The sequence below is a fragment of the Lactuca sativa genome, chromosome 5 (assembly GCF_002870075.4).
Source record: "Lactuca sativa cultivar Salinas chromosome 5, Lsat_Salinas_v11, whole genome shotgun sequence".
In the NCBI taxonomy this organism is placed as follows: Eukaryota; Viridiplantae; Streptophyta; class Magnoliopsida; order Asterales; family Asteraceae; genus Lactuca; species Lactuca sativa.
In genome coordinates, this window is record NC_056627.2 from 252,532,048 (window position 1) to 252,558,119 (window position 26,072).

A 26,072-nucleotide genomic window follows, 5' to 3' on the forward strand; every position below is an offset into this window, starting at 1 on the left:
TCTATCAACTTCCAAGTCTCCCCTAGAGGACTCAAAGTGCTCCAAAGGTTGTTACCACTTCTTCCTTATATGGTTGTGTTTTAAATCTTTCCTTTACTTGCAAGATGATCCTTGGTGGGTGATAAAATGTTTATGTTACTTTATAAAACTCATGTATTCTATTTTCCATTATTTGTAGTTTTTGAAACTAGTTTTTAAATAAAACCCAACAACTGTTCTGCCATCATCCCATAAGACATGTAGGCTCTCAGCCATCATCTTTTACGAATGCATATTATATCAACAAATGACCATCTAACTGTAAAAAAAAAGACTAATCTAGTTTACCAACCACACAGACCCTAATTATATATTTGTTCTACAATAATACTGTAACACCCGTGTTTCTGGGCTAAGCATTAAAGACAATGTAATAGTCTATGCCAACTACTGTAACGTGTTTTAAAGTAATAAGAATGAATTAGGTGAATTTATGTGCCTTATATTTAATTATGATAATATAATAAAACAATGATAAAATAAGCGTTGAAAGTGAAATGTTAGATAAAGTTGATATCTATGAAGAAAGTTGTAGTCGTCGAAACAAGGATTCCGGAGATATAAAGATTACTGAAATCTGAGTTATAACGAATAAGTTATGACATGTCGAAGTTTGAGGGACAGAACCGGCACGACGTTGTGTGACGTAAAAAGTGAATTTACAATAAAGTGCTTTTTAACATTAGTAATCTAAATGAATTTCGCAGTGTTCGTTAAACCAAGAGTTTCCATAAAAAGAACGCTCAAATCTGACTTCGTATGAGGAAGTTATGATTTTCTAAGTTTCAGCTTAGTTGTATGCAACCCGAAACTCGAATTTTAGATCGAGTGATTTTTAGCCGACACAGCCTAAATGAGAATCTAAGGTCTCGTCAATAGTAGTACAACGGTAAAAAGACAAACGAAATGGACATCAGATTAAGAAGTTATGAATTTTTAACGGATTTTCCTGTCCCGGTCTATTAAAAATAAAGTCAAAATTAGCCGACGGAGTCTAAAAGAAAGTTGTATAGTATAATCTCACCTACACGTGGATATAAAGAACGTAAAAACGGAGCTTGTATGCAAACGATATGAATTTTTGAAGTTTGTGGCACACATTTCGAAGCTTATCCAAAGGGAACGAGTTGTGTCCGAGGGAACGCCTCGCGTTCGCATGCAGTGGACACGTATCTCGAATCTTGACACACCCGAAGCCACACACCAACCGGAATGCGCTGAGTTCGGGAACAAGCTGCGTTCCTCCAAGGAACTCGCTGCGTAGACCAGGTCAGCCTCCTATAAATAGCAAGCGAAGCCAACCGGGTTTATGTTACAAAATTCTTATCTCTTTCAATTTCTACTCTATTTTAGCCTATCCTAAACCGACGGAAGCCTAGGGTACCATCCTAGCACCCGAAGAAAACCTGGAGCCCCGAAGTCTCCGAGAAAAAGAGTTTTTCGAGCCGAAACTCTACATGCGTGAAGCCCGGTTTTTTAGAAAACATCCCAGTTTCATAAAAAAAGATTGTCTTAAGGGACGAAGTGTTGTCCAACCGCCGTCTTATCAAGTGAGTGTATAGTCACTTTCATCTTACACATAGATATGAAGTATTTTATATAAAATACATGCTGTGTGTGTGTGTGTATATATATATATATATATACACACATATATATTGTTTGTATATTTGAGATGGATGTTGAATGAATATTGTATACATGTTTTAAATGATTTAAACTGTATATGTATTTTATATCTACGAATATGTTGGGTAGAACATGGGTAGATAAATAATGAGGGATGAAAGATGATATAAATGAATATTGGCAGCCGAGCCATAACCCTTAGGTGTTTTTAATTTAAGTGTTCACCAGTTGTAATCTAAATATCTTGGCAGCTGCGCCTAATGGATAATATTTGCAGCTATGCCTAATAGATACAACATAATCCTAGCAGTTGCGCCTAAAGGATAATATCGACAGTTGCGTCTAATAGAGAACGTCATAATCCCGACAGTTGCACCTAGATGATAATATTGGCAGCCGTGCCTAAAAGATAACATTGGCAGCTGCGCCTAATAGATGATATTGGCAGTTGCGCCTGGTTGAGAACAACACAATCCTGGCAGCTGTGCCTAAAGGATAATATTGGCAGTTGTGCCTAATAGAGAACATTGGTAGCTGTGCTATTGGCAACGATGGACTTTGTGCCTATACCTTAGGACAATCCTTTGGAATGCATGAGTGAATGATAGAGGATTCTTAAGGTGGAACCTTAAGAAACTGCAGAAGTATCCCTTAAGCAGTGTTGTTAGTCTGATGATGATCCTTAAGCTAGGTCCCTTTTATTAGATGTTTAGGGACATACAATGAGGATAACCGGAACGAGGAATCAGGGTTATTGTTGATTGATGAAATTAATAAATTTATTGTTAGTTGATGAAATTAATAAATTTATTGTTGGTTGATGGAAATGAATAAATTTATTTATTGTGGGTTGAAAACCCTATATGCTCACCAGACTCCCAAGCCTAACCCACTCAGCTTTTATATTACAGGTAGTGGAACAAGAACATAGTTGGATGATGACGAGAGATTTTTGGATTATAGGCCAGTAGATGTAAATAACTATTGTAAGGCTTATAATGTACTGTTTATGCTTTTGGTCTGTATCAGAACATGACATCCCGATGTTTTGTTATATAATGAAAATACATTTCTCTAAGAAATGTTTTGATAAATTTTTTTATCAAATTTTCTTTTGGGGACAAATTCCACAACATCTTTTGGAAGATTAATCTGATTTTATTTTAAAAAAAACATAAACTAAATTGGTCTTTTCTGGCTGAGAAATTTGGGGATGTCACAGTTGGTATCAGAGCATTAGTTTAAATGAACTAGGAATTTGTAGGATTTCTAGACTTAAACTTAGAATGTTAGGTGATGATTGTGAGATGAGTGTCTACTATATTTTAGACACGAGCACTGTTATATTTTAGGAAAGATGCCTAAGATGCTTTTATGTGCTAAAAGTTATATGTTTACCATCTATGACATTATTTGTTCGGATCTATGGTCTGTTGCCGATCGGATCTGGAAACCTTAGGATTCTAAGCGTATGACTACGATATTAGAACTAGCATGTAAACGTTTCAGAGTGATAAGGAGAATTTAGGTATCTATTGTGAATAAAGATCTAAATTCGCCTAATTTGGTGTATAGATCATAATGGCAAAAACCAGAAGTGGAGCTGGAAACGTGAATAAAAATCAGCAACTCAACCCCAAGTGATTGAGCAGGTGCCGATAGTAGGAGTTGCACCAGAACCAATGACAATGGCTAGAGTACAAGCCATGATTCAGACTATGATGGTTGAACAAAGGGAAGAAATGAGACAATTTTTGTTGAACAACATGAATGAACCTTCAATGCCTTTTGAACAACCTGAACTAAATGACGATTAGTCAGAGGAAGGAAATTATAGTAGATATGTTGGTCAAACTGAACCACTTGTGGTTAGGAGGAATAACCAAGAGGACGGAGTTGAGAGAAACGAATGCAAGTACAAAGAATTTATGACTTGCAAGCCGTCAACTTTCACTAGAAAGGAAGATCCCGTCGGAGTAATGGATTGGATCTCGGAGATGGAATTAGCCTTCATGACATGTGGTTGCCAAGGCAAGTTACAAACCATATTTGCAGTCCGTCAGTTCAGAGGTGGCGTTGTTCGCTGGTGGAACACTCTGGGGAAGACCATAAACCCTAATGAGCCACTGCAACTGAATTAGGCAGAGTTCTTGTTGCATTTCAAGCGCAAGTACTACTCGGCCCAAAATCTACTTAAGCTAGAGAACCAATTTCTGACATTGAAGAAAGGAAGTGTTTCCATCGATGAATACACCAATAACTTCACAGAAAAAATGGATATTGCTTTGCGTATTGTCCCAGACGAGCTGACAAAAATCGACAGGTACGCAAAGGGACTTCCATGGAAGTATGCGGTGCCAGTGCATCATGCACTTACTCTGGAGGCAACTATCTGGGCTGCCAATTCTGTTGAAGATATGATTAAGGGAATGGTCGCCAACAAGGTTGAAGTTTGCGAGAAAAGAAAGCTTGAAGGAACTTCAGGTTCCAACGAGAAGAGAAAATTCCCGAAGTTTGGAGGAGGAGGAAGTGAAGCAAGGTGGTGCGATAAGTGCAAGAAGAAACACGTAGGAAAATGTGGCGGTGATGTGACATGTTTTAAATGTGGAAAGTATGGGCATTACGCCAATGAATGTACATTCAATAACAGGGTGTGTTATGAATGTAATGAAGAATGGCACTACAAACAAGACTGCACAAAGAGGAAAGGAGCTACAAAGCTAAACTTACCTCTGAACCCAAAGGCAAAAGCATTCCTGATGATCCTTAATAAAGCAGGAAAAGATGCAAAGGATCAGGAGTAAGAACTATATGTTCCAAAAATCAAGATATAAAGCAGCCATGCAGATAGTATCTGGTAGTGTATCCTATAAGTGGCATAGTGTAGGTTAAACTAGAACATCTTTGTAATTGTTTCAAGAAATAATATAAACCTTCGTTTTGTTACCTGATGTGTCAAATAAATGATTATGTGAAATTTTTAAATGGTGACTTGGAAAATTGCGAGACAATACTTGGGACAAGTATGAGTAGGTGTGAATAGTAGTAGAGGCCTATACTACTGGAAGCACATGACTCACACTTGGATCAGGGAAAGTCACAAGGTTACCAAGAAGCTAGTAATTGATTTCGTTTTTGTTCAAGTATGTCGTTACCATCATTTCGGTAAGGACTAAGAAGATGATTGATATTCCAAATCTGGAGGTCATATCGAATCGAGTCCGACTAAGATGAGTATGTTACGTGGTTTGGGGAAAGTTGAGTCCAAGGTTTATTTGACCATTTAAAGTTCTTCAAAGGATTGGGAACCAAGCTTATAAGCTACCAGAAGAACTAGATGGTATTCATAACACTTTCCACATGTGTTATTTGAGAAAGTTCACGAGAGAAGTTCCTAACATAATTCCAATTTTTGAATTAAGGTTGGATGAAAGCAAGAGGTTAATTGAAGAACCCGAGGCAATTGTTGACCGTAAGACTAAGAAGTTGCGACGCAAGATGTTCGAATTAGTGTTTATGCGATGGAAACATACAGATGGGCCAAATCTCACCTGGGAAATGGAGAGTGACATGATGAGTCGCTATTCGCATTTGTTTACTGATGTATGATTCCGAGGATGGAATCATCCTAAGGGGGAGAGAATTGTAACGCCCGTGTTTCTCGGCTAAGCACTAAAGACGATGTAATAGTCTAGGCCAACTATTGTAACGTGTTTTGAAGTAATAAGAATGATTTAGGTGAATTTATGTGCCTTATATTTAATTATGATAATATAATAAATTAAGGATAAAATAAGTGATGTGTATATAAATGCACTAGTTTTAGTCCTACTTTTAAGATATAATGACACACAAAGGCAGTGGACCTGTCAATTGGTGGTATAGTTGAATAAATAGGGTACCGAACACAAGAAACGGTAATTAAACTAATGACTAGAATTAACTAAAACAAGTAATAAAAGTAAAAGGTTTTCTCTAGTTTTGCAAGACTAGAAACTTAAACAATTAACTAATATGCTAATTAAGTAACTAACAGACCAAGCAAGTAAAAACCAACTAAATTAAATGATAAGAAGACTTCTATTTAGGTTCGATTCATCTACTCCTATGGTTGATTTTATGGCAAGTGCAATGGAATAATTGTTATTGGCTACCGATTAAAGTGATTAGGTTCACATTCGCTATTACCAATCCTTAGAAAACAGATTAATTTAAGTAGTGATCAAGTGATTAAACTAATGAGTTTCCTAGTTTATTTGTTCGGGTTAAATAAGACTTGTAGTTAGCTAATCAAATTACTAATTCAATTAACCTCTTGTTTATGGTTTATCACACAAGCTCAAACATTAATTTATCCATTTTCTAGTTAACCCTAGTTTCACATTCGCTATTCCTAGGCACATAACAATGTTTTTACATAAATCATATGAGATAAGCAATTAAGAGATGTTCATACAGCTTAATTACTTGTTAATTAACAGAAAATAGTTATAGTTAATGCATAAGGTTCTTTAACAAGCGTAATAAAACAAAAGTAACCGATAAACAACTAATCCAACCACAAATCAAGCCATAGTTGTAAATTTATCTACCCTAAACAAAAGATATAAGGTTTAGCTCATAATTACAGTAGAAAGTAACTCAAAAACAAGATCTAGTAGTTCACACATGGTTCAAACAAGAGATAAAGAAAAGAGTATACTAAATTTGCCTTTAATCTCCTTAAAATTGAAGGTTAGGGTTTTCTCCACGAACTCCAAATCTCCAGCAGCACCTTTAGTCGCAAAATAATCCCCAAGGATTCCATAGAGGGCTTTTGTTTCGGCATTTGGCATCTATTTATAGACTTCAGAAAATAGGGGCTACTCGTCGAGTAGATAAACGACTCGCCGAGTCCCCTTTAAGAATCTGTATACGACAAGGAATTTCTATTTGCTTCGCGAACATTTGTGTGGACTCGTCGAGTAGATGTCCAACTCGTCAAGTCCTTCAGGATTTTGACTCTTTTCTTCTTTTTTTACTTCTTTCTTAAATTCCCATGTTACCGTTCGCATTTCCTGCTTCCTTTTGCTTCTAAGCTCATCTTTTAGACTGAAAATACAATTTAAACATAATTAAGTACCTTTTGTCCATAAATTGCAATAAATTAGCTAAAAAGTAATAAAATTCTAATCGAAATATATAGCTAAATATGCACATATCAAAATACCTCACACTTGACTTTTGCTTGCCCCCAGCAAAACTGAATTTTAAACATACTAGCATCACATACCATAATCCCAATCCAACTCAGCCATTATGCCAAGACCGCAACGCATGCATTTGTGTCTAAAATTTTTCCTAAGGACCCCCTCAGTTCTAAATACTAACAATCCTCATAAACACTCGTCCACTTCTTTTGAACAATGCTCATTTTATGCATCCCTCTGAATCCATCCGCAGAAAACTTCCTAAGCTCAAGGTATTTTTGGTTGAGCATCCCAAACATACATAATCTAGACAATTACAACTTTTTGATACCACTATAAAGCTCTTTAGAATTCTTCATTTCTTTGATAATTTGATCTTTGATTTCTTTGAATTCACCACCTTATTGTTTGATTTTTGGTATCTTCAACTTTTGAACTTTGATCTTTTGATCTTTACTTTGATTGCTCCAAAATTCTTACAATTTTTTATTGTAATTCTCTCTTTTTTTTCTTTTTTTTTTTCTCACATGTAACTCACTTTTTTTTCACTCAATACCTACAATCTTAAGCAGAGGCGCTCAACTTCAACCTTTATTGGTTAAAGTATTAGTTTTCCTAGATACATTTCAAGTAGATGATGCTAAACATATTGCATCCCTCAAACTAAGTGAGGTTGTGTTTTTGTCCCATGATTTCACTAGAATAAAGGGGGCCACAAATGCATTATAACGTATATAGGCTCAACTAAACATTTGGGTCTTCATGCAATCATTAAACATAATACTAGCAAGGAATCCTAATTGTTTTACCAAAATTTTCTAAATTAAACCTAGCAATTTTAATGCAAAATTTTCAAAAGTATACCTAAATTAGGATTCCAATGTAACTAATATGATCAACCCCCAACCCCACACTTAATTTATGCAATGCTCTCATCGCATATTATGCATTATATAGAAAATAAAAAAGTAAAGAGGGAATTGGAACAAACTCCCCTAGGATAGTAGTCGCGAGGTTGATGTTCTTCCTCTGAAGCTCCATCTTCAATTGACTTTAGACATGGGAACAACTCATCCATGCCTTGGGTGTCATTCGTCTTGTGTGGTATAGCTCTAATTATGCAGGAAAAGTCTCGAAAAATGCTCGGAAAATGATCTTTAAATAATATAACCAATTGCGGTGTCAAATGTCATCAAATCATCAACTTGATTGTAGAAGAATGAGCAACTCGTCGAGTAGGTATGGGAACTCGCCAAGTTGTAGCATAATTGGCAGAAAAGTCGTGGATTTTAACTTGGACTCGTCGTGTCCATAAAGTGTACTCGGCGAGTAGACCGTTGAGGGGAAAAATACGAATTCTGCCTAGGTCCATTTCTAATGTATGTGGGGAATATTAGACTAATATTTTCCCTCATTTTGCTTTAGTAAATAATCACTTAGTATCTTTTCTCTCAATCGGACTCATATTACGACTCTAAACTTCGATTTCTCTCTCGCCTAAACTTAATTTCTTACTTGGTTAGGTTTGACTCTAGACTCTTGCATACATCCCTTAACCTCAACTCAAAGATCAAAAACAAAACAAAAATGACAGGAAAGGAAAACAATAAAAATTCCTACTTAATCCTAACTACTTAAAGTTTAAACATCAACCAAACACACAAAAACAAATAAAAACAATTGTCTTTAACAAAACTAAATAAATAAAATCAAAAGATATCAATCTTCATCTTCATCTTCATCCCCTCCAACTTTGCTTCCTTTGACTTCTCCTTTGACTCGCCCTCTCTTCCCAACTTTGCACATAAGGATATTCGGGCCCGGGTCTTGGTGCAAGATTCAATTGTTCAAACAATTGGACAAATGACCCATGATGGTAGTTCATGCTATGACCAAGATCATACTGGTACCTCCTCAACTCCACATTGTATGAGTCATTAGGCAGCTCGTCATCCACCGGAATTACCGGTGGGTCTTCTCGTACCGGCCTGTGCCTTGGTCGGACTCGCCGACCCGGTTCCTCGGGTGCTAATATTGCATCATCATTGGGGATAGCTATGTGGCCACCACCATAATCGTCGATAATCCTCGCCCTCCTATACAATGTAATGCTAAAAGGAGGTGTAGGAATCATTTTCAACACATTCGCGGCCCTTTGTTCCAAGATCCCATATGTCCTAGCCAATTTGGTCACGAACATCCCACCATTAATTTTAGAGGTGATCCTCTCTTTAACTGCCCCTTCCGCCAAGTATTTTACCAAACAATAAGGCAAATTGCAAAACGTGTCGGGAGTAATGATACTCCACAAGTAGAAAATGTCGAGGGTCGGGACTTTGTCATCGTCCTTACTCATATTGATGGTGCTCGTGACAGGACGGTGGATCAAACGGTGAATGGGAGAACGGATGCTTCCCTCTTGAGCAGAAGCAGGAATATAAACCCGGTTGACGATAGTGTTCCACCAAGTAGCAGCAACCACTTCCTCAGGCAGGTCTTTGTGGCAGTGTCCAAGGAAGGAATCAAAGTTTTCATACATGATTATGTGTTGGTCATAAATCCCTAACCTCCATGCGAGCTCGGCTATACTGCACTGGCGTAATTCCCCTCCAAGACAAAAAGTAATGATACCCGGATTGTAGTAATCACTACCACCTTGAAAGGAGATGGTAGAGAAAAATTCCCAGCACAATTCTTGATAAACTGGTTCTTGGATTCTAAACAACCGACCCCACCCATCACAAGTGATTGTCACCCCATTATGCACAAAAGTTTTGACCAAGTATGGGGTCAATTCCTCCACCAATCCTACCTGGCCAATCCAATGCCAATTGATCTCATTAGGCACATATATTTCCTTTCCCCTAAGTGTGTCCAGCTTGTTCTTAGCACGGGCTAATGAGGATTTTGAAGTAATTTGTGGGAAGTTTAACCATAGGATGTCCCCATGACCGCTTCCTCTTGAACTCTAGCCTGTCCTTGACATTTCTCTGCACAACAACACAAAACAGAACAAACCAAGATACCACAGAACATTAAAATATAAGAAATCTGGTAACTACATCATGGACTCGTCGAGTCCAAGAACAGATTCGGCGAGTCGCATGAACTGTGCGAGTCGATCCTCTAAATCGGGCAAAATCAGCCATCCAAATCTATAAATTAGTCCATGGGTTTGTGTAGGTATGTTTATTAAGCATAAATCCATAAAAAATTTCGTTTATAACAACTTAATTTGACCAAAAATCAAAACCCTAGAATTGAAGTAAACTCCAAAATCCGATTTTTCACAGATTATGGTCATTAATCTACCAAAGGTTGAAACTTTAACAAGATTAAACAGAAAATTGTTACCTTTTTGGTGGAAATTGAAAGAAATCACAGTAAATTGGAGATGAAAGCTTGAGAGAGAACTTGCTCGTCGAGCGGTTGTGGCTGATGAATGAGAATGTGTTTTTACTATTAGGGTTAAAACCCTAATTTACAGGATGTAAAAATTATTTATATTTTTTTTGGGTTAATACGTGGACTTGCCGAGTAGATATGTGAATCTGCGAAATATCCCAATTTTTCAAATGTACTCGCCGAGTAGGTAAATGGACTCGACGAGTTTTTCATTCTGTTTGAAAAAATTTTGAGTTCTTAAATTTTATGCCACCATACCCCACACTTGAGCTTTGCTTGCCCTCAAGCAATTATTTTATGCAAAGAAGAAGATTGAAAAAGACAAATCCTAAAAAAAAAAATGAAAAGGAAAGGTAAAAAGAAAGCAAACTCTAAAATCGGGCTGCCTCCTGGAAGCGCTTCTTTTTGAGGAGTCGTTAACAGGACTCCTTTCCGTGCTACGTTTCAGTATTTTCTTCCAAATCTAACCCTTCTTCAAGTCCTTCATCTTTTGGGATTGCTTCTTCATATATCTTCACCCAATTCCCATTAACCTTGAAAGGGGTTCCATCTTTTGATATAAGCCCGATGGCTCCATATGGGAAAACTTGTTTAACCACAAAAGTCCCATCCCACCTTGTTTTTAGCTTGCCCGGGAAAAGCTTTAACCTTGAATTGAAGAGTAGCACCTTTTGTCCTTCATGAAAGTCCTTATTACCCTTTAGTCTCATGTCATGTCATTTCTTAGTCTTCTCTTTGTATATTAATGAATTTGAGTATGCTTCATTTCTAAGTTCTTCAAGGGCATTCATTTGCATCAACTGGTTGGTATGAAGTTCAACCAACTCAAAATTACACATCTTTAAAGCCTAAAATGCTTTATGCTCTATTTCAACCGACAAGTGACAATTTTTTCCATAAACTAACCTATATGGTGTAGTACCAATAGGTGTTTTGAAAGCTGTTTGAAAAGCCCAAAGTGCATAATCAAGCTTATTCGACCACTCCTTTCTATTTCCTCCAACCGATCTCTCCAAAATTCTTTTTAATGCCCGATTTGTCACTTCAATTTGTCCACTCGTTTGTAGATGATAGGATGTCGAAAACCTATGGTGTACACCATATCTTTTTGACACCTTAGCTAATTGATCATTTGCAAAGTGAGTGCCCCGGTTAGTAATAAGAGCTTTAGGAACTCCAAACCTTGAAAATAACTTTTTAAGAAAACGCACCACCACTCGAGCATCATTAGTAGGTAAAGTTTGTGCTTCTGCCCATTTAGATACATAGTCGACTGCCACTAGGATATATTTATTCCCTTTTGACATTTGGAAAGTTCCCATAAAGTCAATCCCCCAAATATCAAATACGTCACAAACTTGAATATTATTTTGGAGCATCTCGTTTCGGGATGATATGTTCCCCGTTTGTTGGCACGAATCACATTCTTTGACATATTGAGCAACATCTTTGAAAATTGTAGGCCAATAGAAACCAATATAAAAAATCTTCTTAGCCGTATACTGTGCTCCATGATGTCCTCCAGTGGGCCCGCTATGGAAATGTTCTAAGATTTCTCGACTCTCTTTCCCAACACACACATCTTCGTATCATCCCGTCCGCGCAGCTTCGTAAAAGGTACGTCTCATCCCAAAAGTAATACTTTATTGATGAAAAGAATTTCTTCTTTTGTTGTTGGATTAAATCTTTTGGAATGTATTCAGCTGCTAAGTAATTAGTTATATCGGCAAACCATGGTACCTCTCCTGCTATCACCAAAAGATATTCTTCGGGAAAATCGTCTCCAATCTTGTTGTCCTCTAATTCTTCCAAATGTGGGTTCTCTAATCTTGATAAATTATCGGCAGCCACATTCCTCATTCCCTTTTTATCTCTTATTTCAATATCAAATTCTTGTAGAAGTAAGACCCAAAGTATCAATCTTAGCTTTGCATCTTGTTTAGCAAATAGATACTTTAGGGCAGAATGGTCGGTGAAAACAATTGTCTTGGACAAGACTAAATAGGGTTGAAATTTATCAAAAGCATATACCACTGCTAGCAACTCATTCTTAGTAGTAGTATAGTTTTATTGAGTTGGGTTCAAAGTTTTACTAGCATAATATATAGGCTGAAAATGTTTGTCAATTCTTTGTCCTAAAACGGCTCCTATCGTGTAGTCACTTGCATCACACATTAGCTCGAAAGGAAGATTCCAATTTGAGGCTATCATTATAGGAGGAGTAGTCAACCTTTCTTTTAATAATTGAAATGCTTCATGACATTCTTTAGAGAAATCAAATGGAGCGTCCTTCAAGAGTAGCTGAGTCAAAGGCCTAGTGATTTTTGAGAAGTCTTTAATGAAGCGACGATAAAACCCCGCATGGCCAAGAAAACTCCTTACCCCTTTTACATTTGTGGTAACTTGGCTATTGTGTCAACTTTTGCTCTATCTACCTCGATCCCCAACCTTGAGACCTTGTGTCCTAAGACAATCCCTTCCTTTACCATGAAGTGGCACTTTTCTTAATTTAGTACTAGGTTTGTCTTCTCGTATCTTGCTAACATTAGATCTAAGTTGGATAAGCAATCTTTGAAAGAGGATCCGAAAACCGAGAAATCATCCATGAAAACCTCCATAAATATCTCGATCATGTCATGGAAGATAGCCATCATGCACCTTTGGAATGTAGCAGGTGTATTGCATAACCCAAAAGGCATGCTTCTATATGCAAAAGTCCCACTTGGGCATGTAAAAGTGGTATTCTCTTGGTCTTGTGGGTCAATTGGAATTTGAAAATACCCCAAGAAGCCATCGAGAAAACAATAGTATAGATGACCGGAAACCCTTTCTAGCATTTGATCAATAAATGGTAACAGGAAGTGATCCTTGCATGTAGCATCATTAAGCTTTCTGTAGTCGATGCAAACGCGCCACCTGGTTACTGTTTTTCATGTTTAGCTAGATCAGAAGCTATAATTACTGGTTTTTGTTGGCCATCTTCAAGAAATGCATATTCCAGATGATCTACTAGGATTTTAATTCAAATTTCGTGTTCTGTATGCTGAAAATGTCGAGTTCAGTGAGGGGACTCGTCGAGTCCCAGGCTAAATTCGCGACTGGTCGGGTTTTTTCGAATGGACTCGTCGATTCGGTGAGTGCTACTCGGCGAGTCGGGCTCTCAACACTTCTGATTAATTCATTATATTCAGCTTCCTCGATTAATCTCTCTATCTCCATCAGGTCTCTTTCAGCATCAAATTCATCTTCAAGGGTAACAGTGGAATTGTTTGGTTTGTCTTCTTTCCATTCTTCAATTAATTTTTCCAACATATCAACCGAGAATATCGTGTAGTCACTATACCTTGCATGCTTCATTGCTTGATCAACTCCAAAAGAAACTGAATCGTATCCTACCCGGAGGGTAAGTTTAGAATCTCGCATGTCTACTATAGCACTCGTGGTGTTGAGGAAGGGTCTTCCAAGTATGAACGGGACTTGAGGGTCCGCTTCCATGTCTAGTACTATGAAGTCCACGAGGAACACAAACTTGTCAACTTTCACCAATATATCTTTGTATATTCCCCCTGGAAATGTGACCGTTTTATTTGCTAAGTGAATTGCCATTCGAATTGGCCTAGGCTCTGGAAGATTTAATTTCTTGAAGAAGGAATATGGCATGAGAACTTGCCCTTGAATCAGCCAATGCATGTATAGTTGCTAGATTTCCGAATTGACAAGGTAATGTCAAACTTCCCGGATCACCCTTCCTCTTAGGTAATTTGTTCAACATGGCAGCTGAACAATTTTGATTTAAGACCACTTTCTTCACCTTTTCCATCTTCTTTCTATTAGTTAGAAGCTCCTTTAGGAATTTGACATATTTAGGCATTTGTGCAACTGCCTCGATGAATGGCATATTGATTTGAAGGGAATTTATGTGCTCCAGGAACTTTTGGTAATCAACATCATGCTTTTCTTGTCTGGATCGAGCTGGAAATGGCAGTGGAGGCTGATACGGCTTAACATGATGTTTGTTTTTCTATTCAGGTAGGGGACTCGTCGAGTCCATATCTAGGACTCGTTGAGTCAGATTGGGAATTGCCGATTTTTTTCAGTTTCGGCTTCTTCCTCTTGCACCAACTTAGGATCTTCTTTCTGAACAGGGTCCAGAGGAGTTATAATCTTCCCACTCATAGTTGTCACGATGTTTATATGTGTGCCTTTCAGATTGTTTTCGGTATTACTAGGAAGTCCACCCGATCCTCTCTCATTAATTTGTAATTCAAATTGGCCCAACTGTTTTTCAATATTGAGAATGGAAGATTGTTGGTTCCTAAGCAAGGTTGTTTGGTCTTTCATCATGATTTGGTGCTCTTTCATTAAGTTTTGTCGCTCCTTAATTGCAACATCAGTGTCGTTGTGCCATTTCTCGGATGCAGCTGAAAATCTTGTAAGCATATCTTCAAAGTCTAACTTCTTTTCTTACACCGGTTCCTCTTTTTGATAAAAACCTCTTCCCTTTTGCTTATACTTTTCCTCTTTTGCCTTCATGTAATCATCATAAGGTAGCCATTCTTTCTTAGGTTTGCGCCAATCATCATCATATCTATCACCGCTTGAGTAGCACACTTTCACTTTCCAGTTCCTGTTCTGGTCAAGGTCACAATCTTTAGTAAGGTGGGGCCCTCTACAGTTTTCACATCCCACTCTAATGGCATGGATGGATTGGTCCATCTTAGTCATTCTTCTATCCATGCTTTCTAATTTTTCCATCATTGCCGCCATGTCATCCGAAATAGCATTCCCCATCCCTTTAGAGTGTTTAGAGAATTCTTCAATTAATTATTTTATCACCAGGGGTGGCTTCTCTGTAAGTGGTCCTTGCGAATCAAGGAGCTGCCTAGTTGTTATATTCACTCCATCATAGAAAATGGAGACTTCTTGTTGACTGTTTAGATCATGGTGTGGGAAGTTCCTTAGTAGACCTTTGTATCTCTCCCATGCCTCATAAAGTGACTTTCTAGATTGTTGCTCAAAGTTAGCTATGGCTTTCTTAAATTTTGCTATTTTTGAGGGAGGGCAAAATTGATCAATAAATTCTTCACGCATTTTAGCCCAAGTAGTGATGGATCCTAGAGGGAGTGATTTCAACCAATCTTTCGCAGCTCCCTTAAATGTGACCGGTCACATACTAAGCAAAACAGTATCACGGGTCACATTAGGAACATTGAAGTAATCGGCTATGTCGCTGATCTCGTCAAGACGCTTGTATGCGTCTTCGTGATCCTTCCCGAAGAATGGGATTTCCTTAAGTTGAGCAAGTATGTGTCCCTTAAGTTCAAACGTGGCAGTCGCGGGAATCGTGGGTTGCATGAGTCCTGGGCCGGTATCGTCACACATCCTTTTCTTCTATTCACCCACGGGAACTTCATCGATGTTAGCCATGGTGTTAGCTAGTTCGCCTTCTAAGTCGCTTCCTTCTATGTCAGATTCGCTTCCTTCCCTTTCGGTTTCGTACTCGGTGTCTTTCTTCGTGCTGCTAGATTCTCCAACTTTTTGGCCCTTTTTCTTGCTAAAAGCTTATTTGAGGCTCTTAAATGGTGACTTTTTTGGTGTTGAAGATGATTCTACGATTTTGTCTTTGTCCTTCCTAAGAACGGATTCCAGGTTTTCGAGCGGTGGGATTAAGGGTGTGCCTGATCCTCGGGTACCATCCTAGCACCCGAAGAAAGCCTGAAGCCTAGGGTACGTACCATCTTATCTCTTTCAATTTCTACTCTATTTTAGCCTATCCTAAACACCCCCGAAGCCTAGGGTACCATCCTAGCACCCAAAGAAAGCCCGAAGCCCCGATTTCTCCGAGAAAAAGAGTTTTTCGAGCAGAAACTCTGCCTGCGTGAGGCTCGGTTTTTAAGAAAACATCCCGGTTTCATAAAAAAAAAGATTATTTTAAGGGACAAAGTGTTGTCCAACCGCCGTCTTATCATGTGAGTGTATAGTCACTTTCATCTTACACATAGATATGAAGTATATTATATAAAATACGTGTTATGTGTGTGTGTGTGTATATATATATATATATATATATATATATATATATATATATATATATATATATATATAGTTTGTTTATTTGAGATGGATGTTGAATGAATATTTTATACATGTTTTAAATGATTTAAACTGTATATGTATTTTATATCTACGAATATGTTGGGTAGAACATGGGTAGATAAATAATGAGGGATGAAAGATGATATAAATGAATATTGGCAGCTGCATCATAACCCTTAGGTGTTTTTGATTTAAGTATTCATCAGTTGTAATCTAAATATCTTGGTAGCAGCGCCTAATGGATAATATTTGTAGCTGTGCCTAATAGATACAACATAATCCTAGCAGCTGCGCCTAAAAGGATAATATCGACAGTTGCGCCTAATAGAGAACGTCATAATCCCGACAACTGCGCCTAGATGATAATATTGGCAGTCGCGCCTAAAAGATAACATTGGCAGCTACGCCTAATAGATCATATTGGCAGCTGCGCCTGGTTGAGAACAACACAATCCTGGCAGCTGCACCTAAAGGATAATATTGTGGGTTGAAAACCCTATATGCTCACCAGGCTCCCAAGCCTGACCCACTCAACTTTTATATTACAGGTAGTGGAACAAGAATATAGTTGGATGATGACGAGGTATTTTTGGATTATAGGCCAATAGATGTGTTGAGACGTTGTCACGCACGTATTAAATACATAAATTTATCACTACTGGTTGCACTAAAAATATAGCACAAGGAAGCAGGGTCGAATCCTCAGGGACACAACCTAATGGTCAATGCCTTTTTGCATCAGACACATCTAGTCAAAACAGAAATATAAAAGAATGGGGTTTTAATTAAAAACTAAAAACTAAAAATGCAATGATATTAAATTAAATGAAAACCAATAATAAAAATGGCTTTAGTTCTGCTGCAACTTTCCTAATCATGAACTGATCCAGATCTGGTTATTTGAGATGTGTTCTATCTAAGCTGGTACTGAGAAAAACTAACAAACTCTAGTAATTTCTCTTTTACCTACATTAGTTAATTAAAACAAGCTCTTTGAATTAACCCTAACTTTTTACAGTTCAATTAAACAAGCTCTTAATTAAATTAGAAAAGTTGCATTAAGTTCTTTGTAAAATTCCCAGCAATACCCAATACTTCTCATAAGCTCGGAAGCGTAAATATATGATTTTTACAGTTTATACCAAAGTTAAATCCCAACACGGAGCCAATCTGATACTTGTTACTTTTACCAGTTGACAAGAACAATTACGGACTCTAATAATTGATTAACTGGAATGATAAAACCCTAATTAGGTGATCAGACTAACAAGAATTCAAAATCAAACATTCATTAAGAACAAAACTGAAAAATCTAGATAGAAGCACAAATAAAAAACCAGATCTAATGATAAATCACATGAAAAGTACTTGTCTTTGCAGAACTGAAAACTAGGGTTTAGCCATACATGGCAAAAATTTGATGAAAACAAATAAAAAGAGACATCAAACAACTAATCTTACTAATCTAGTTGAAGGAGATAATCCACAGTATTCAGATCTTCAGAAATCAATGAAATCGGAGAAGAAAAGCCTCCAAAATCGTCTTTTCGTCATCTGGTATCTCTGGAATCGCCAACTTAGGTTACATGGATGCTATCAGGGTCTATTTATATGCCCAACAACAAAAACGACGCGCATGCGATCGCATGTAGACAACCTGCGATCACAGGTTTTAAAGAAAACGTGTCTCGGGACTTTTTAATGAAGTAGGATGCTATTTTGACACTTTTTGGCCAACCTGCGATCGCATGGGGACAACCTGCGATCCCATGTTTTGTTTTTTTTACTCCGGATGAATTTTTGGCACAAAAGAACCTTGAAGACAAGTTTCGACCTAACCTTTGATCATATAAAGGCAACATGCGATCGCATGTTGTATCTAAGACGTCCGAAATTTCGTCTACTTTCCAGATCATTTTGAATCGTGTCAATCGGAGTTACGGTTCCCGAGATAGGGTCAAAATACTGACACGGGGTCAAATCTGCCAACAACATCCTTTAACTTTAGATTGTAGATTCTATCATCGTGTGATCAATTCGATCGAATGTTTCTTAACCAAATCATCTTCCAATCATTCCTTAATATACTCCATAAGTTTCAAGCTCCATTTTAAGCTCCAAACGCACATCCAACTACTCCCAAAGCACTGCTCCACTCGAACTATCTGAAATTGACATAAAAACATGAGCAATACGGGAATTTTAACAAAAGACATGAGCTGAACATTATTTAAACAACTGACATACAAATGTATAAAATATGATGCTAAAATGATAATAAAAACTACCCTATAAGATGCAAAAAATGGCATCTAACAAGATGTAAATAACTGTTGTAAGGCTTATAATGTACTATTTATGCTTTTGGTCTGTATCAGAACATGACATCCCGAGGTTTTGTTATATAATGAAAATATATTTCTTTAAGAAATGCTTTGATAATTTTTTATATCAAATTTTGTTTTGGGGACAAATTCCACAACATCTTTATGAAGATTACTCTAATTTTATTTAAAAAAAACATAAACTAAATTGGTCTTTTCTGGCCGAGAAATTTGGAGATGTCACAAATACACATACAACGTACCACTCAAATGATATATGTAGGATCTCATGGAGATGAAAATTGAAAAATTAAGAACATGCATAATCGAAAAGACCTAATCTAATGTTTAAGCACAAGATGTATAGATAATAGAGTAGTACAAAAATGCAGAAGTATGTGTGTGCTTGACTACAATATTCTTTCTCTCTCTCTCTCTCTCTCTCTCTCTCCCTCTCTCTCTCTCTCCCTCTCTCTATCTCTAGACTAAACTACCCATCTATATAATGGGAGCTCTCTCAACCTACAAAGTATACTATACAAGTATATATAGGCAAACTCAACCCATAAGACATTCACAGAGAAGCTTTCCATATTGAATAGGGAAGGATCCATCTAAGTCACCATCCAATGAAGAGATTTGCATCCCAAAATTTTCCCCCTCAAAGCTTGGAATGGAGGACCCGACTTCAATGTTCCAAAAGAGCAATTTCACGAACAAGACCTCAAGCGTGACCAAAATGTGTAAGTGAACATAAAATCTTCAAATCTTCAATAACCTTCTAATACGGGTTCCAGGATGTGAGACAATACAATCCAAAGCAACAAGAACCTTGTGTTGGATAAGGTGTCTAAGTCCATAACTATTTATGGGAAGTACTTGACCCGACCCGGCATGGTCAATTTGGGTTGCATGGCACCATGCAATTGGATAGACTAAATGAGAAATAACACTTGGAGATTATTAATATATTATAAGTTCTAATATATTAATAATATTATTTGATTAGTTTGATCAAGAATTAATTTAGAATTAATTAAGTGATCAAAAGATAACTAATTAAATATATGGGTTGATTATGTAAATCATCCATATCTTGTATAGTGGACTAAGAGGCTCCATGGATTATCAAGTTGGGTTCCACCCATAGGATGCTCCATGGGAGTTACAAACCCATGGGTCATGGAAATGAAGAGTCATGACACATTAGGGTTTACATGGTGTAACCCTAGATGTGTCAACACTATATAAGAGTCCCATTCTCCACCAAAATCGGCTACACATATGAAACAAGAGGGCTAGGCCGATTTTAAGAAGTGTGTGCTCTCTCAAAAGTCTTTCCAAGAGCATTTGGTGTTGTGTGAAGAATTTGAGGCATCACACTTGGGGTGCTAGGCTCACAAGGTTTCAAGGAACATAAGCAACAACAAGGTAAGTTATTCCATCTTTCATTCAAGTTAAAAATTGTTCCCCATGTATGCTAGATAGGAATATAACCTTGGAATTCAACTTTGCATGATAATTAGACAAACATAGATCCAAGGTTATTAGGGTTGCATGTAAACTTAGGAAGTGTTAGAATGCTCAAAACCCATCAGTGGTATCAGAGCCTAGGCTTGTTTGTTTGTTATTTGTGCTAAATGGTTGAAAAAGAGTCGATTTTGTGCAATCTGCCTGATGAACTCGCCGAGTCCATGGGGGGACTCGCCGAGTTCATGTGTATCTTCAACCTACTCGCTGAGTAGGTTCGTGCACTCGGCGAGTAGGAGCCTCATAATGCAGATTTTCGACTTTAGTTGCTGGAAATGGACTAGAAACATTACCCTAAACTGTTTTGGTACTTGAAAACTTGTTTTAGATGGTGTAATGTTCTTGCTAATCCATTTACAACAACAAGTTATCAAAATTACAAAGTTTTAAGTGTAATTTTTGATTCATGAAAGTGTTCATGTTCATGTTCTTGATCTTATGATGTTTAGATGATCATAGGAATTATTTGTAACCTATGTGGTAGATTAATTATTGATCATTATGTGTTTTAATGGAGTCCATAACTTGTCCTCAAGTTATGGACAACCAAAAGTCACTTTGCTTTAAAACCATTAAAAGAACACATGGGTTATAAAAATGAAGAGTCTTCATTTTTAATACCCTAATAAACTCATAAGTTACAAGAAATGAAAAGTTCTGAAAGTTTACAAAACTTGCCCTCAAGTTTTGGAACAAGTAAAGTCATGTTAAAACCTTAGTTCCAACCCCTAGAATTTTAAAAGTTAAAATTCAACCCTTATACTTATAATATTATAAGTTAATAATAATATATATGTATAAGATCAAAATCGTCTTACCGTTAGTACGCCTCATTCACGAAGCCGGTCTATAAGGTGGATATAAGGTTGTTGCCTATAAAATGGCAACTTAATGGGTGTCCACTCTCACCCACCGCTTGCTTGACTGGTGGAGGGTCGTTCGCCGAACGGGTAGGACAAGGACTTATAAATTCTCATTAAAAGTATGATGAATACTATAAAGTAACTAAATGCTTTTATTAAATTCCCGATCTTAGTTATTTTAGGAAAAATGTGAATAAGGTGCTAATCCATGAAATTACACTTTACACTTTGTCTAAGTCGTTGGTTGAGCATGTGTGGTTAACCGGCACACTAACTTGGACTTAACAAGGTAGGTAAAGGGTGACTTAAGGTTTATCATAGTATCGGTGGAGCGTGTGTGGTTTACCGACACATCGATTGAGTGATAAACTTTAAGGGTACCAAGTGATTTGCATGGTTACTTCACACCTCGTTTTGTGATCCTCGGTATCCCAGTCACAAAACTTGGAGGGCACACTCGAGATTGAAACATGCATTTGAAAAGTTCATTGAATCTCAAAAGAATTTAGGAATTTCTAAGAACCAATCAAAAACCTAATATTTAATATTTCGGTTTTCGTGGTGGAAATTGGTGAATCGTCATTCACCTACCTTTCAAATATGTTATAGCTTGTATTACAGCATACATCTTCTAAGTTATAATATATTGTGATTGGATCCTAGACTTAATATTACATTTGGGTGTTCTATTAAGGACTCTCTTAATATCTAAACTGATCTTGTCCTCTTCCTTCAGATGTCTTCAAACTATGTTGCTTCTGTCTCTAATCCTAATGGCTCCTTTACTCTTATGAACTTGTGTGGGAAAGTCACTTTTGATGGATCCAACTTCAATGAATGGATCAGAAACATCAGGATGATTACCCGCTACGAGGACAAAGAATATGTCTTCGACAAGGAGCTTAAGGAGATTGATGAGACCACTGCAACTCCTCAGGAGATCCCTAACTTCCAGGCACATGAAAGGGATGCCACCAAAGTGGCATGCATCATGATGGCCACGATGACATCGGAACTCCAAAAGTCCTATGAGGACTTCTACTCTTTTGAAATGCACCAAGATCTGATGGAAAGATACCATCAAAGTGCACGACAAGAGAGGTATGAAATCATCTGCTCCATGATAACAACCATGATGAAGGACGGGGAATCCGTCACGAACCACATGCAGAAAATGCAAAGGTATGTGGATCGGTTGCTGAAGCTTAATGTGAAATTCCCTGAGGAGCTTGCAATAGATATTATTTTGCACTCCTTACCATCGTGCTATGATCAATTCCGCATGACATATCACATGAATAAGGAAGAGGTCACACTCAGCAAACTTCAAGGTCTTCTCAAGACTGCAGAATCAGGTCTTAAGGGGAAGTCGGTTGTTAACACTCCTACTCCAAACTCCGCTCCGGTTTTGGCAATCGGGAAAAGTCGAGGGAAGAAGAGAAAGAGCTCTTCGAAGGGTACCAAGGCTAGGACCCTTGATGGGTCTTCTTCAAGTGGAACCAAGAAAGGTTTCGTCACTCCTTCTTCTGACCCAAAAAAGGCTGAATGCTTCTATTGCCATGAAAAATCACATTGGAAGCGAAACTGCCCAAAATACCAGCAAGATCTGAAGGATGGGAAAGTTAAACCCAACCATGTAGCTATTTACACTATCCTATCTAATAACTCACCCCATTCTAGCTCTTGGGTCCTTGATACCGGTTGTGGTATTCATATATGTTCTGATTTGCAGGGACTAAGAAGAAGTGAGAATGTGGAGCAAGGAAGAATAAACTTAATAATGGGGAATAGGAAAGCTTTACCTGTCACCAAGATTGGAGTTTACACTTTATCGCTAAGTAGTGGGTTTAGTTTAGATTTGAATAAGTGTTGTTATTCACCAGAAATGGCAAGAAATATTATTTCCCTTCATGCATTGTATAAACAAGGTTTCACCTTTTCATTTGATAATGAAGTTGGTTCTATTAATGCTTTCTTTAATAATGTTCTTTATTTTAAAGCATTACCTTGTGATGGCGTGTATGAAACAGTATATGTGGTTGATAACTTAGGAAATAATGTATTTTGTATTGATTCTGTTAATAATAACTTGGATAAAGCATCATTATGGCATTGTCGTCTTGGACATATAAGCAAGAAACGCATAGGCCAACTCCAAAAGGATGGAGTCTTGGAGTCATTTGACCTAAAGTCAGATGATAGTTGCGAATCATGCTTACTTGGAAAAATGACAAAGTCACCCTTCACAGGTTCATGTGAGAGGGGTGAAGGTTTGTTGGATCTTGTACACACGAATGTGTGTGGGCCCTTCAAACATGCCACAAGGGATGCTAATTGTTATTATTTGACTTTTACTGATGATTACAGTAGATATGGATATGTCTACCTAATCAAGCATAAGTTAGCGACTTTCGAAAGGTTTAAGGAATTTAAACAGGAAGTCGAGAATCAATTGGGCAGGAACATTAAGATGCTTCGATCCGATCGAGGTGGTGAGTATCTTAGTTCAGAGTTCCTTGACTATCTTAGGGAATGTGGGATTGTCTCACAACTGACACCTCCCAGGACACCGCAGTTGAATGGTGTGGTTGAGAGGCGTAATCGAACCTTGTTGGATATGGTTCGTTCCATGATGATTCGAGCATCGCTACCAATCTCATTCTGGGGGTATGCCTTAGAGACTGCCGCCCATATCCTTAATCTAGTCCCTACAAAGAAAGTTGCCAAAACTCCTCATGAGATGTGGACTGGTAAAGTACCCAAACTAGACCACATCAAGATTTGGGGTTGCGAGGCTTTCGTGAGACACGAGACTCATGATAAGCTCGAACCTCAAAGCGAGAGGTGTATTTTCATCGGCTACCCACAACAATCCTTTGGTTACCTCTTCTACAGACCTAGTGAAGATGTGGTCTTTGTAGCTAGGAGGGCTTTCTTTAGAGAGAGAGAGAGAGTTCATAAGCCAAGGAAACAGTGAGAGGAAAGTTGATCTTGAAGAAATTCAGGAGTCAAGCGGTGAAGGAACTTCAAATCCTAGCACTCAACTTGAGGAGGAAACTCCTATTGAGCCAATTGACAAGTCTGTACCTATGAGGCGGTCCACAAGGGTTAGGAATGCACCTGAGCATTACTATGGATTCCATATTACTACAAAAGGTGATACACTTATCAGTGATGAGACACTGATATGTATGGATGAACCTAATAGTTACGCGGAAGCCATGGCAGGCCCTGAGTCAGCCAAGTGGAAAGAGGCAATGGATAGCGAGATACAATCCATGTATGACAATCAAGTTTGGAACTTGGTTGAGAATGTACCAGGTCGTAAGACAGTAGGGTGCAAATGGATCTTCAGGAAGAAGACTGACATGGATGGTAATGTACACACTTATAAGGCTCGACTGGTTGCAAAGGGCTTCTCACAAACTCCAGGAGTTGATTATGATGAGACATTTTCTCCAGTGGCCAAGATTAAGTCTATTAGGATTCTGTTAGCCATAGCTGCATTTCATGACTATGAAATATGGCAAATGGATGTCAAAACCGCTTTCCTTAATGGAAAATTGGCTGAAGATGTTTACATGAGTCAGCCAAAAGGTTTTATCAGCAACGAGTACCCTAATAGAGTGTGTAAGCTTGAGAAATCCATTTATGGATTAAAGCAAGCACCTCGCAGATGGAATCTTTGCTTTGATGAGAAAGTCATGGAATTTGGCTTTTCTAGGAGTGAAGATGAATCTTGTGTGTATGTCAAGGCTAGTGGGAGTATAGTTAGCTTTTTGGTATTGTATGTGGATGACATACTACTCATAGGAAATGACATCCCAACTCTGCAGGAAGTTAAGTCCTGGCTTGGGAAGTGTTTCTCTATGAAGGACCTAGGAGAAGCTGCCTATATTCTAGGGATAAGGATCTTGAGAGACCGGAGTAAAAGACTAATTAGACTTAGTCAGAGTACCTACTTGGATAAGGTGCTGAAGAGATTCAGCATGCAGGACTCCAAGAAAGGAGAGTTACCCATCCAGAGTAACGCCATATTGAGTAAGACACAAAGCCCTAACACTGAGGCTGAGATAGCAGAAATGAGTCGAATACCTTATGTTTCGGCTGTAGGATCGATCATGTATGCTATGACGTGTACTCGACCTGATGTAGCCTTTACCCTGAGCATGGTTAGCAGGTATCAGGGGAACCCTGGCAAGGCACACTGGACTGCGGTAAAGAATATCCTCAAGTACCTACGGAGGACTAAGGACTGGGTCCTTACCCTCGGTAGGAGTGATGACTTGAGAGTTGTAGGGTATAGTGATGCTAGCTTTCAGACTGATAGGGATAATTTCCACTCTTAGTAAGGCTGGGTCTTTACCCTAAACGGAGGAGCAATTTCTTGGAAGAGTTCCAAGCAAGAGACAGTGGCTGATTCAACTTGTGAATCAGAGTATATTGTAGCTAGCGAGGCAGCAAAGGAGGCGATATGGCTGAAGAACTTCATTGGAGATCTTGGAGTTGTACCAGCTATTAAAGAGCCAATGGAAATTTTCTGTGATAGTGAAAGCGTTGTTGCCTTAGCCAAGGAACTAAGGGATCACGGGAGATCCAGGCACATCAACAAAAAATACCATTTTATCAAACATCGAATAGAAGAAGGACTCATCGTGGCAAAGAGGGTACCGTCGGATGAGAATCCAGCAGATCCCCTCACGAAGGGACTGACTCGGGGTAAGCATCTCCAGCATGCTCGGAGCATAGGGCTGAAGGATGATATTAGATTTAGTAGTTAGATAACCTCGAAATTTGTAAAGTGTAATTGACATTAGATGATGAATAAAAGGAGTTTTATTTATGAGTAAAGTGTTGCTATCTCTTGTTGATCGTTTACTATATTTCTTTTGCATGTTTTGACTTCCAGAATAATTATGTTTGGTATATCATATTATTCAAACCTCCACAGTCGGTCATATGTCGGAAGTAGGTATGAATCAAGACTGTCATGATTG

The 26,072-nt window shown here is 38.0% G+C and overlaps 1 non-coding gene across 1 annotated transcript; it reads left to right on the forward strand.

The window, feature by feature from the left end:
• Positions 1-15,198: 15,198 nt before the first annotated feature.
• LOC111899588 (small nucleolar RNA R71) lies at positions 15,199-15,305 on the forward strand. Its single transcript, XR_002853003.1, has one exon. It is a non-coding gene; the product is annotated as a small nucleolar RNA R71 (small nucleolar RNA).
• The last annotated feature ends 10,767 nt before the right edge of the window (positions 15,306-26,072 follow it).